Source organism: Coloeus monedula (genome assembly GCF_965178545.1).
Source record: "Coloeus monedula genome assembly, chromosome: 1".
NCBI lineage: Eukaryota > Metazoa > Chordata > Aves > Passeriformes > Corvidae > Coloeus > Coloeus monedula.
This window is the reverse complement of record NC_138781.1, coordinates 18,396,088-18,407,507: the sequence shown is the minus strand read 5'-3', so window position 1 is coordinate 18,407,507 and position 11,420 is coordinate 18,396,088.

Genomic DNA, 11,420 nt, shown 5'->3' with positions numbered 1-11,420 from the left:
TACAGAAACAATTTATTTTCCAAAATATGAACACAGACACATAATAGTTTAGTTATTTAAAGCAGTCTAGCCAATAAATGGTACACCTACATAGATCCCAACAGGGTGTTATCAGATTGTGCTAGGAGATGGTTTGGCTGATAATATTAGTCTAATGCAGTCCTGTACATAACAGAATAAGTGAATCAGTACTCTGGAATGTGCTTTTGTTTTAAAACACATATTATCTACCTAATATAAGAACACTTCTTAAGTTAATCAGGTATTTTTCTATATTCACATATTATTTAAAAACTGGACTAGATAACAGTCCAGTACACGATATTCTAAATTCTGCCTCTGTTTTTTTTGTTGGAACTACAATATCACAATAATATCTCATCTTAAATAATTAGATTACTGCCATAAAACGCGTGCTTGTTTCCACCTCGATATGCTAAATACTTATGGCATTTTTCTAGTACAACGTGGCACAGTGATCCTAGCGATGTGAGTGGATGGTGGGAAGAACAAAGCAGGACTCTACCTCCAGGCATGAGCAGCATGAGTTGCCCAACCTAATCAGCTCCGTAACTTCACTTCATGGAGTGAACAACTTTCAGCACTGAGAAGTTCCAACACTAGCAAAGCTAACCCCAGCATTCATTCTGGGCTAGTCATTCAACCCCAGCATTCTTCCCCTCTCCTCCGACTCTCATTCATCACAGCCACATTCAAAAAATCTTGGACTTTCTGCCAAATGGTGGTCTCCAGTTTTACTCTGCCTTAAGAGAACCGGGGAAATCAGACAAATCCTAATATTAACTGGGGGGGGGGGGGGTTGCACTTAGAGTCAGGCCAGTGGCTGGGAAATGAAGGTCACAGTGAAACAGAGCTGGGGGAGAAGGTTTCTGACAGTTTTCCCTGACACTGGGAGAACTCCACAGCTGAATGCACTCTTTTCAGCCTCATCATACAGCATGAGAGAGAAAATCCTACCACAGAACCTCCCAGGGTTTCCAGCCTCTCAGATGGGCTTTGCCTCAGAGAGGACGCCTTGACAGGAACAGATGTGATAACAAATGACCTTTAGAATTGCACCCTGAGAGCTGTTGACCGTTTCCTGAAAGCTGTTCATCCTCCTGAGTTCCTGGCTTTAGTTTGGAAACCTTGAGATCCTGGCATATAACTAAAAAGGGTCAGCAACAAGAAATAGAAAAATAGAGTGCAAGACCCAAAGAAAGTAGGGACAAAACCAGAGTACAGACATATTTAAAGACTCTTCCTTTGTTTTTAAAGATAAAAATTGTAAATCTAAATGCAATGCCAAATCTCAGCATCATCTTCATCCCCAAATCAAAGAAAAAATTCTGAGATGAGACAAAAGGCTATCTGATCATAATCTAGTAAAAAATTGATTCAAAGCTATTTAATTTTTATTCCAATTCAATTTAAACCAAATGTATCATATTAGATAACATAATATTTGTATATTTCTGTGAGAATACTTAGATTTGCTGTGCAACACACAAAACTGTCTTTCCCAATGAAAGCTTACAGGGTAAGTGGAGCACACAGAGAGCAGTACACCCCAGGAAGTCCAGAGGAGAGGCTGCAGATGTGGATGTGGGTCCACAAGCATGAGAGAGGAAGATGGGAGATAGTTTATTTATTCCTCTTTGACTTCACCAAACAAAAAGTGAAAAATTTCTCAGCACTGACTTCTTGTAAAGCTCCTCGAAATCAAGACTATGACCATATCCCATGACTGGCCTGGAGCAAAAGTCATGTTTCACTCAAATGCTCACTTAGGTTTCTGTTGAGGATTTCAGGCTGTCGCCACTGAGTCTTGGGGGGGAAAAAAAGGCTGAAAGAATAACAACATACTCACGGGCATTCCATTTTTAAGGCAAGTTTGGGAAAAACCTGGCTCTGCTAATACAATTATATGCTACATCTCATCCATTGCCTGTGAGAGGCAGAGAAGAGAAAAAGGGGAGGGGTAAGCAGGAGACGGAATGAGACAGAAAGCAGAAGCAGAAACAAAGATGCAGCACTGGGAGACGAAAGGAGAGATGAGATGGGGGAATGTGCACAAGATGCCTCTTCTTACATTTGTTAAAACTAAACACCCTCACGGTCTATAAAGCTGAAATTAAAAGCACAGGCAAGCTTATTTGGTATAATCCTTTCAAGCAGTGAAATGATTTTCTCTATGATTTTTTTCCCTGTCAGTTCCTGTCATTTCCTTGCGATGTCTTCTCATTTCTCACTTGTCTTTTCTCCTTTTCCTTTTCAATGCCATCTTGCTTTGTTCCTTTTTCTTTGCCTCTGTCTGCTTCTTTCTTCCTCTTCCTTTCTTCTCTTGCTCTCCCTTGTATTTTTTGTCTTGCTCTTGCTCTCCCATGTGTTCTCTGAGCACATGAAGAACATGAGCACAAATAGTTGAAAAGCTTTTTTTTTCCCTGATGTTCCTTTTCTATCCCCATGTGGTTTTGACTGTTGCAGCTCTGTTAGGTTTTAAATGCACATGGGGAACCCACTTGTAGTCCCATGTGTTTTAGAACTATCTACAGTAGCACACTGCAGGAAAAACATGTGGGAAGGGAATGCGTCAGAAAAGTTTCTTGTACTCCCTCCGACACGTGGGCCACATTTAACAAGGTCAAGGGACAAGTGTGGCTCACAGGCATTAGTTTGACCGGTATGATAAAAAAAGGATCACACACTCTACTTTCTTTTACCTGCACACACTCTGCAGTGAATCACTCACCCAAATACAGCTTATGGAGTTTCAGTTGATCTACTTTTATTTTTGGCTAGATGATCATCTTAACAGATTTTTAGGAAGAGATTATTACATCTTTTTTCCTGATTTGATGATTCCAAGATAATGAAGAATATAAATGTAACAGAAGGAAATCTTTTTTCTTTCCTTTGTCTTCCCTCCTGCATGAGAGCATCACACACACTGTGATCGAGCAGACAAGGGTCTGCCTGTTAAGATGGCTGGCTATTCCTAAGGCAGACAATCTCTGCTGAGGGTTCCTTCTAAACTTTCCAGATACAACACCGAATTCACACAAAATGTCTGTGAATTGTTGGTTCATGTTATGCACATTTTGACACCTTTCAGCTGGCTTTCACAGATTTTCAAAGCACCTGTTCCAATACAACCTGTCTTCTTGGCAGCAAACATTACCAGTAAACCCCTGATTTTCCTTCCTCTTTCACTTAACCATTTCTAACAATTTACACGTCAAAAAATATAATTAAGTGGAAGAAGGCAAATGCTGTCCAGCTCTCCTAGATACCAGACCACACTTCCTGCAGGACAAAAAATTGTTCACATTGTTACACAGACCAACTAAAGTGTTCTTCCCTGTCACTCATTTCTTAGGGGAAAGGTCCAGCTCACTTGCAAATGGGCTGCTTGCCATGTGAGCAGATGGGCATGTGGTTTGACAGCCAAGAAATGATGGATCAAATTTTGAAATTTGTTGCTCAGTCTCCACTCTAGTAGTTCCTAATTGGCCTCAATGGAACTTTATTGCTGTAAAATGGTATAATGGCAATAACATTTGACTGAACAAACACACATCCCATGCAGGTACTGCAAGCAGACTTCCTGGCTGACAGAATCAGAATGATGCCATCAGCAAATATCTGCTACAAGCTGACGTAGCTCTCTAAGGTTAATGTGTTCCTGGATGAGCATACAGTGGAGTTGAAGGGAGCTTCTGATGCTTATTTTGAAAGGTGGTCTGAGATACACTCTTTTGTCTGCAAAGATCCTTTTAATAAATATAACCATATAAACAAAGAAAGGGTTTACTTATGTTTTATAATAAGCATAAGGCAATAGGTGGGAAGAGGTTTTTTTCAGTGAAGCACTGTTTATAATACGTTATCTAAAATTGTTATCACCTGTATAACATATGTAATTCAGGTTTTTACATGGAAAATTGACCAAAATTAAATTACATTTGACTGCTACTAAGAAACGAAGAAAATAAATTTGCCTTTAGAAAAACATTGTTTCCCAGATTTCTAAGAGCTGCTATGGTAGTGCACATTCACCTTAAATTCCTGTGTACTCATAGGATGTGAAAACAACACAGATTTATCATTAATCTCATTGACAGACTTGCATAGTTCTGGTTTGTATCATCAGCAATTTGAATTATTTCTAATTAAGTGTTCACTTTACCTACAAAATGGAGATTTCTTAAATTTCTTCGTATTGGTTGTACATAGCTTTGTAATTTTAACTCTGTCCTTCTGTTGTAATTTTAACTGTATCAGCATTGTATTAACTAATACCAGCAGCTGCAAGACAGGATCTTAACATTTTGTTTATACTGTAATTGGAATTTCTCGCCTTGTGCCACTTTCTTCTCTACATTTTGACAGCTTACCGATGCGTTTGCAAAAATAGTTGAATTCTATGACTGCATACATAAGAAGTGATTATGATTATAATTAGTGTTACCTTTAGAAATTACATTGTATTTTTCATAAAATTGCAGATACAGAAAAGATGATAAAAATCTTTATAAACACCTACATAACATATTTCATTAATTTTTTCAAGGAAAAGAAAGCAATTTCCCAGGGCCTCTTCCAATTTTTCTCCACCACCTTAGGCCCAGTGCTATTTGGTACAGGCAGATTAGGGTAGCTGATGATTCTTATTGATTTAAATGTCGTGCTAGGAAGCCTAAATCCCCAAGAGCAATAGAATCTCCCCTATCACTATCCTACTGCTTATTGACCTAATTCACTAACCAACCATCAGGGTTTTCTCTCACAACAAATAAATCTTGCATGAAACAGAGAGTACATGGACACTCGCAGTTTTCAGTGGTGTTGCCAGTATAATAAATTTAGGGTCACCAAAGCATTCCTCTTTGTTTTCTCAGAGCGATCATAGTGTCATTTGCTATTTAAAATGAGCAGAAACCACAACTGTATTTTTAATAGCAAAACTATTTCTACAGCCTGAAGTAAACTTGATAATATAAATGATGCAGACCATTCAGCATGTGTAAAATTCCATGTATTTCAGTGCTTTGATTTGCCTATAAGTTATTGCTGGAGCAGCTGCTGAACAGGTTTAATGGTTGCAGCATTATTTCCACTAATTGAGATACTACTTAGTCCCAGTGTTTACTGCCCAAAATTCTGATAACTAGTAAATGTCCTCTTTCATTAATTGAGCCAAACAAACAAAGAATGAACCAGGGTTTATTATGTTACTCTGGGTATCACAGGATAGTCATTTAAACTAAAACTTCTAACTTGGAACTCTGCAGATGCCTCTGCATCTGAAGTCACTCTTCAGATGATTTTTCAGGTGATTTTACTGAGTTGAATAACACATTTGTTAATACGTAAAAGCCAGGACTCTAAACTTAATGGTTCTGTAAAATGTGGTTGTCACGAGATACAAAATATGTGCAGCAGGAGAATGCAAAAAAAATACACTACAGATATAAAAAAAATTTTAAAGGGAAAAAAACCAAACCACTTCATACTACTTTGATAGGAAGATCAAGATTAGGAGAGGCCTAATTCTGCTCCCAGTAAAGTTAATTAGAGCAACAGCAAGATCCTAAATTACTAGTCCTCTCATCAATATCAAGTTAAGCTTTTATCAATGTAATTTGAAGCAGCATTAAAAGTAATAAGTGCTAATTTATAATTGTTGATATTATCAAAGCAAGATCCTTTGCAACCATACATAACTGTGCCAGATTTTTATCACACTATAAAGGTTAACATAAGTGTTACAAGAAACATCAATGAGCTACGTACACTACGTTTGCTTTTGGTTAGATAAGTATGCTTTGTAGTAGTTGATACTCCCTCTAGATAATGGATATGGGCCAGATTCTCTGCTGACACAATGCAATATAAGTAATTTGAAGGCAGATATGCTGATTCACACTAGCTGCAGATCTAGCCCTAATATCTTTAGATGCAATAAACCATCTTAAGTAAGTCTGTTTCCTAACTATTACTCAGCCATTCCTCACTGCTGCCAAAAGGGAACTGTGAATGCCAAAGTCTGCAGGACTTTATTTATCAAATTTTAACACATAAATCGTTTTGGCATGCAAGCTTCGCTTTATGACCAGAATCAAACATTTTCATGAAACAGCAGGTATAATTCTAGCAAAAAATGCCATGTAGTGGCATTGTTCTTGCTGCAACATTACAACATCTGTTTCAACAAATTTTTTTAATAAAATCTGTTTATTAAATTAGCAAATTAGATAATTTTGCTGCTTGATACTGTGGAACTGTATAAAGATAATTAAAAATGTTATGTCACGTACCTCTAAACACTGGATTACTGGTAACTCTCTGTATTTCTGCTTTTATCTAATTTGGTAGGAGACTAAGTGCAGAGCTAAGAAAATCACATTTCTGTTGGTTATATAAATACAAAATTATTTTACGTAGCAAAATTAGGTGCTATGCTGAATAACATTTTAGTGCCATGACATTAAACATCTGGAGACAAATAGTACCTAAACCACACAGCTTAATTTTCCTTTGAGGTTTATCTATTTTTACTTACATTTCCTGGATGTCAGCTTATAATAATTACTCTTCTACACACATCTCTAGCACTAATGTGACAGACTGTGAATGCTTCTTGACAATAGAACATAATATCCTCCTTACAGGTTTCCGCCAGCAAGGCTACAATCTCACCATCACGTGTATAAACATGCAAAAAGCCTTACTTAAAACATTAACAAATTTCAAATGTATTTGGCTTACTGTTAAAAATCACATACAGATTAGACTTTTCTCAATAAATCTAAAAAATAAAGCTAGATGTAAAGAACTTTGAGTACAGTATGTGACATCTGTATCTGAGAGCTGCCTCAACTTTGAAGCATCTGTAAATTATGTCAGGTCATTTGAAAAGTAGCAAAAATTTCAATTTAAGACCTGCTTCTAATAAGTGTTGCTTACAAAGACAGAATACCAATGTAATAACTAAAAAGCAGTTCCTAGTATTTTTGTGAATATGACAAACTGTTCATCTGTGGCACAGGACTAGACACAGAATTACAACAGTAATTCCAGTAAAGCAGCAGGAATGTTTGTATTTCTCCATCTGACATTAAAAGCGGCGTGCTTTATGTAGGCCTCATTTGTAAACCTCCACGAATTTAATCAAACACATGAGAGTTTTATCCTAAGAAAGAGCAAACACATTATAAACTACATAGCCTTATTTGTCTGTGAAAGGGTAAGAAGGAAAGAGAACAGAGAATGACTGAAAAATCAGTGAATACAGGACTTCATTTAATTAGAAGGACTTCGAAATAAGTCAAAACACATAAAACGACAAAGCTGCTATCCTGGAGGATGTACATCACAGTGTCTCTGGCTCATATCCACAGCTCTTTACATTCTTTTATTGCCGAGTTTTTTGCATGGTCTTAGACATAAAGTATGCAAATTATCCCTGTGATTTTTTTTTTATCTGGCAAGAAATTATAAAATACAAATTCAAATAAATTTTGAGTGTTATGATCTGGGTTTTCATAAAATAGGGGGGTAATGGAACTTTTATAATATCTAAGATTTTCCTGAATTGCTAGAAATTGGAGGAACTGTAATGTGGTACTTCTGCATTGGTACTTCTCTGGTTGCCTCTATTCCTGAGTATTTAAATAAGGACTGAAATATTAGTAGCTTAAAAGTGTATAATTAAAATTTGAAAGCTCTAGATTTTTTTTCTTTTTTTTACAGCCTAGGAATATATGGCTTTTTTCATGTATGAAGGGAAAATCAGAAGACTTAAAGTTTTGACAAAGAGAAGATAAAAGCAAGTTGAATAAAGCTAATCAAAAGGTAAATAGGTAAGACCATCTTCTTTTTTAATAAATTAATCTCACTTAACTCCAAAAATACTACCTAGTAGAAAAAATGGTTTTCAAATTAAATAGAACAAAAAAATTTAAATACCTGGTAAAAAATGTATTCAGCTACTATAGGTTTTACCTTACTGAAATAAATTCAGTGCTTTCACATATTTGAATAAAAACCTAAGTTCCTTAACTGTTAATCAGAATTATTTGTAAGCAAACAAAGCATGTTTTATTGAATAGTCCTCGTCTCTAGAGAAACAATGCATTTATTGAAATTAATACATACCAAAAAATTCTGAAAGCAAATATTTTCTTTTTAATATGTGATGAGCACAGCACTTTCAGCAGATATGAGGACTGCCTGCAATAATCATACCAATTAAATAATCCACATAATTGCCTGGTTCAAGGCAGTATTTTATCTATTATATTGCACATTCATGCCTGTGATTATGAGAGAAATTTTCCTGGGCTTTCTGGGCTATGCAGACTCCTTTTCTTTATTTCTTTGATCATGTCAGTGACTGGGATATGAATATCATGTTTTCTCTTAAGATACTAATCCAGCAAGAAATAAATTTTGTAGAAAATACTGACTTTTTACTGTTTTGATCTGGTTAAAAGATTTTATTCAGAAAAATATAATTTATAATAAAGAAGACCTGATACTGACTTAAAAGTTCTAGGGGCATTCCATTAGCGTGTGGAAGAAACACTCAGAATTCAGAAATAATTTGGCAGAAAACTGATATTAGAATATCATCTTATATTACTGTCTCTTAACTCTTTGAAGAGCAATACAGAGAAGAAAAAACGCTAATCTGAGACTTTTCAGAAATACTTATGCCAATGCTTAAATTTTATGAATTAGTCCTCTGGAGATGCTAATGATTTCCTTTCATTTTGAACAATTGTATTATTTTGTTTTGACTAACAAAGCACAAGCTGTAAAAATTACTATCTGGCATGGACTGAGGTAGTTTGTTTCCCTGATTACTTATTATTCAAGTATTTATCCATTTCCTTCATAATTTCTTTATTCAATATACAGGTTAGATTTCTCTTGGAAATTTTAATGGACAGGTCTTAAAATGTGTATATACTCTCCACGAGTTGTAAAATCTCATAGCAATCTTTCCATCTGAATCCCTCTCATGTCCTTCTTGGAAGGAAAAAGAAAGAAAAAAAAGGCAAGCTGAGAGACTGGGTGGAAGACTTGATAATATAAATTTTGTGATGAAATTGTGATGAGGCTTACATGTGCTACATAATCTTGCAATGAATCTTTAGCAGTTGTCTTGCTTTTAAAGCTAGATCTTAATTTATAGATTTCAATATGCTATAAATGATAAGGGGATGTTGAAGAAGAAATTTCTGTAATGTGCAATCATAGCCTATTGTGTACATTTTAACATATTTTAGGTGACAACCCTTTTTTATATAGCCCTGTTCTCTTTACCTTTTTAATTCTACAGCTCAGAACTCTGTCCTCTCCTCCATGTTACGGTTTTTCTTCTCCTCCATTTTATGCTGGCTTTTCTTAGGTATCATGTCTATATTTGACAACCATACCAAAAAAGAGAGAAAGTCTTATTTTGTCAGCCCACCAGACTGTCATCACACCTTTCTTGTTTCTGGGGAAAAAAAAAAAAAAAAGACTGGGACTTCTGTCTGCCAGACTCTGAAGCTTGGAGTTTGTCAATTTGGTGGTATTAATTTTTATGTATCAGGCCAGAGGTAGTATGTCAGATCATATTGCAAAACATTCTGTGTTTGTTCTTCACAGTATTGTGAGGCCTAACATTGTACACAAGAGTTTGAACTGAGAGCCTGATCCTGCAGCCAGTATGATTTTTCTTTTTACCTTAATTTGAACACAAGTCTTCATAACACAGTGGCCAGACAACCCACAGGAGGCAGGAAACTGGAGGCAGAATCTTTTGGGAGCCCATGCTCTGCGTTCATACTGAAGGAGATGCATGCACTGGCTGGGTTTGTGGAAAAGACCAATTAATTAATATCACAAAAATATTAAAATCACAAAAAATAAAAAAAGAAAAGAAGTTGAGGGATGATCTGAAATGTAGCATGATTCAAATAAACATAAAAGGTGTTGTGGTGAGGTGTGATAGAGTCTAATCTTACCATCTGTACTGGACAAAGCTGGAACTGGCCTCCAAAGCTGGACCAAGCTTTTAGATGGCAGATTGTAATTCGTGAGAGTGATGGATACAAAATTCCTAACAGCTTTGTGATTAAATCAGCTACCAGTCAATTACCATTAATAGTTCAGATGAAATAAAATTTTTTGTTCTTTTTGACATTATATAGACATTATTTTAAAATAATAAATCTGGTAAAGGCCTTTAGCTTTTACTAACATTTTTTTTAGGCTGAGCAGCTTTCAACATTGGATTTCCCTTTAAGAAATATTCAGCAGAAATGTTTGCTCAATAAAGAATGCCAAGTAACGCAGTAATGTTCTTGACCATCCACACAAAGAAAAAAGTTAAATCTAAAATATTTTCTGTACATGAACTCCAAAGGTCATATACATCATGATTCATGTAACACACTAAGGCCTTTATCTTTTTTTATTACATCTGTCCTTAATTGGTCCTCAGCTGAGATATAACCACACACTATTTCATTGTTTACTTTTAAGTTATTAACTTTAGTATTTTTGAGGACAATGACAATGCTTCAATACTTAAGAATAAAATGGTACCATAAGAGGTTAATACCTCGTGAAGAATTTATTAGATTTTCCTAGAGATGTTTTCAGATAGCAGTTGTATGTCTTTCCTAAATCATCACAAAAGGCTGTTTTGTCTATCTGTAACTATTAGTTGTATGTCAAAATGAGCAAAGCCTTTTGCCAAAATACAACAGCAATCCTGGTTAAAAAATTAGTTTAGGAAAGAAGAAATTAGTTCAGTAGTAAGTTGACATTTCAACTGGCCATGACCACAGGTAAAAAACGTGGTTTGATATGCAAATCTATAACCATGGGGAGATGGAATATCTGGTGATACACACAGACATTACAGAAGCAAAATAGCATTCTTTACTGAAAGAGTGGTTAAGCATTGGCACAGGCTCCCCAGGGAGGTGATGGAGTCACCATCCCTGGAAATGTCAAAAAACCCGAGTAGATTGTGGCATTTTGTGGTATGGTTGAGTGGGCATGGTGGTATCCAGTAGAGGGTTGGACTTGATGATCTTGGTTTTTTCCAACCTCAGTGGTTCTATGATTCCATGTAACGAAGGGATAAGGCTCTGTTGCTGAGGATTTGAGACAGCCGGCAGCACATTTGTGGGTTGTAAAACTTCACACCGACACATGCACTTTAGACATCTATTGAGACACAAGCGCTTTGGGGATTTCACGAGATACGAGCATTTTAAGATTCATTAAGAGCTAATTACACCCCAAAACGCCCTTGCGGCGCATCTCCCACGAAAACAGCATCGCCTCCCACTTCAAGCCCCAAGGAGCGACGAGGGTCACGCTAGATACGCGTGGAGAGGACAGCGGCGGGGGTG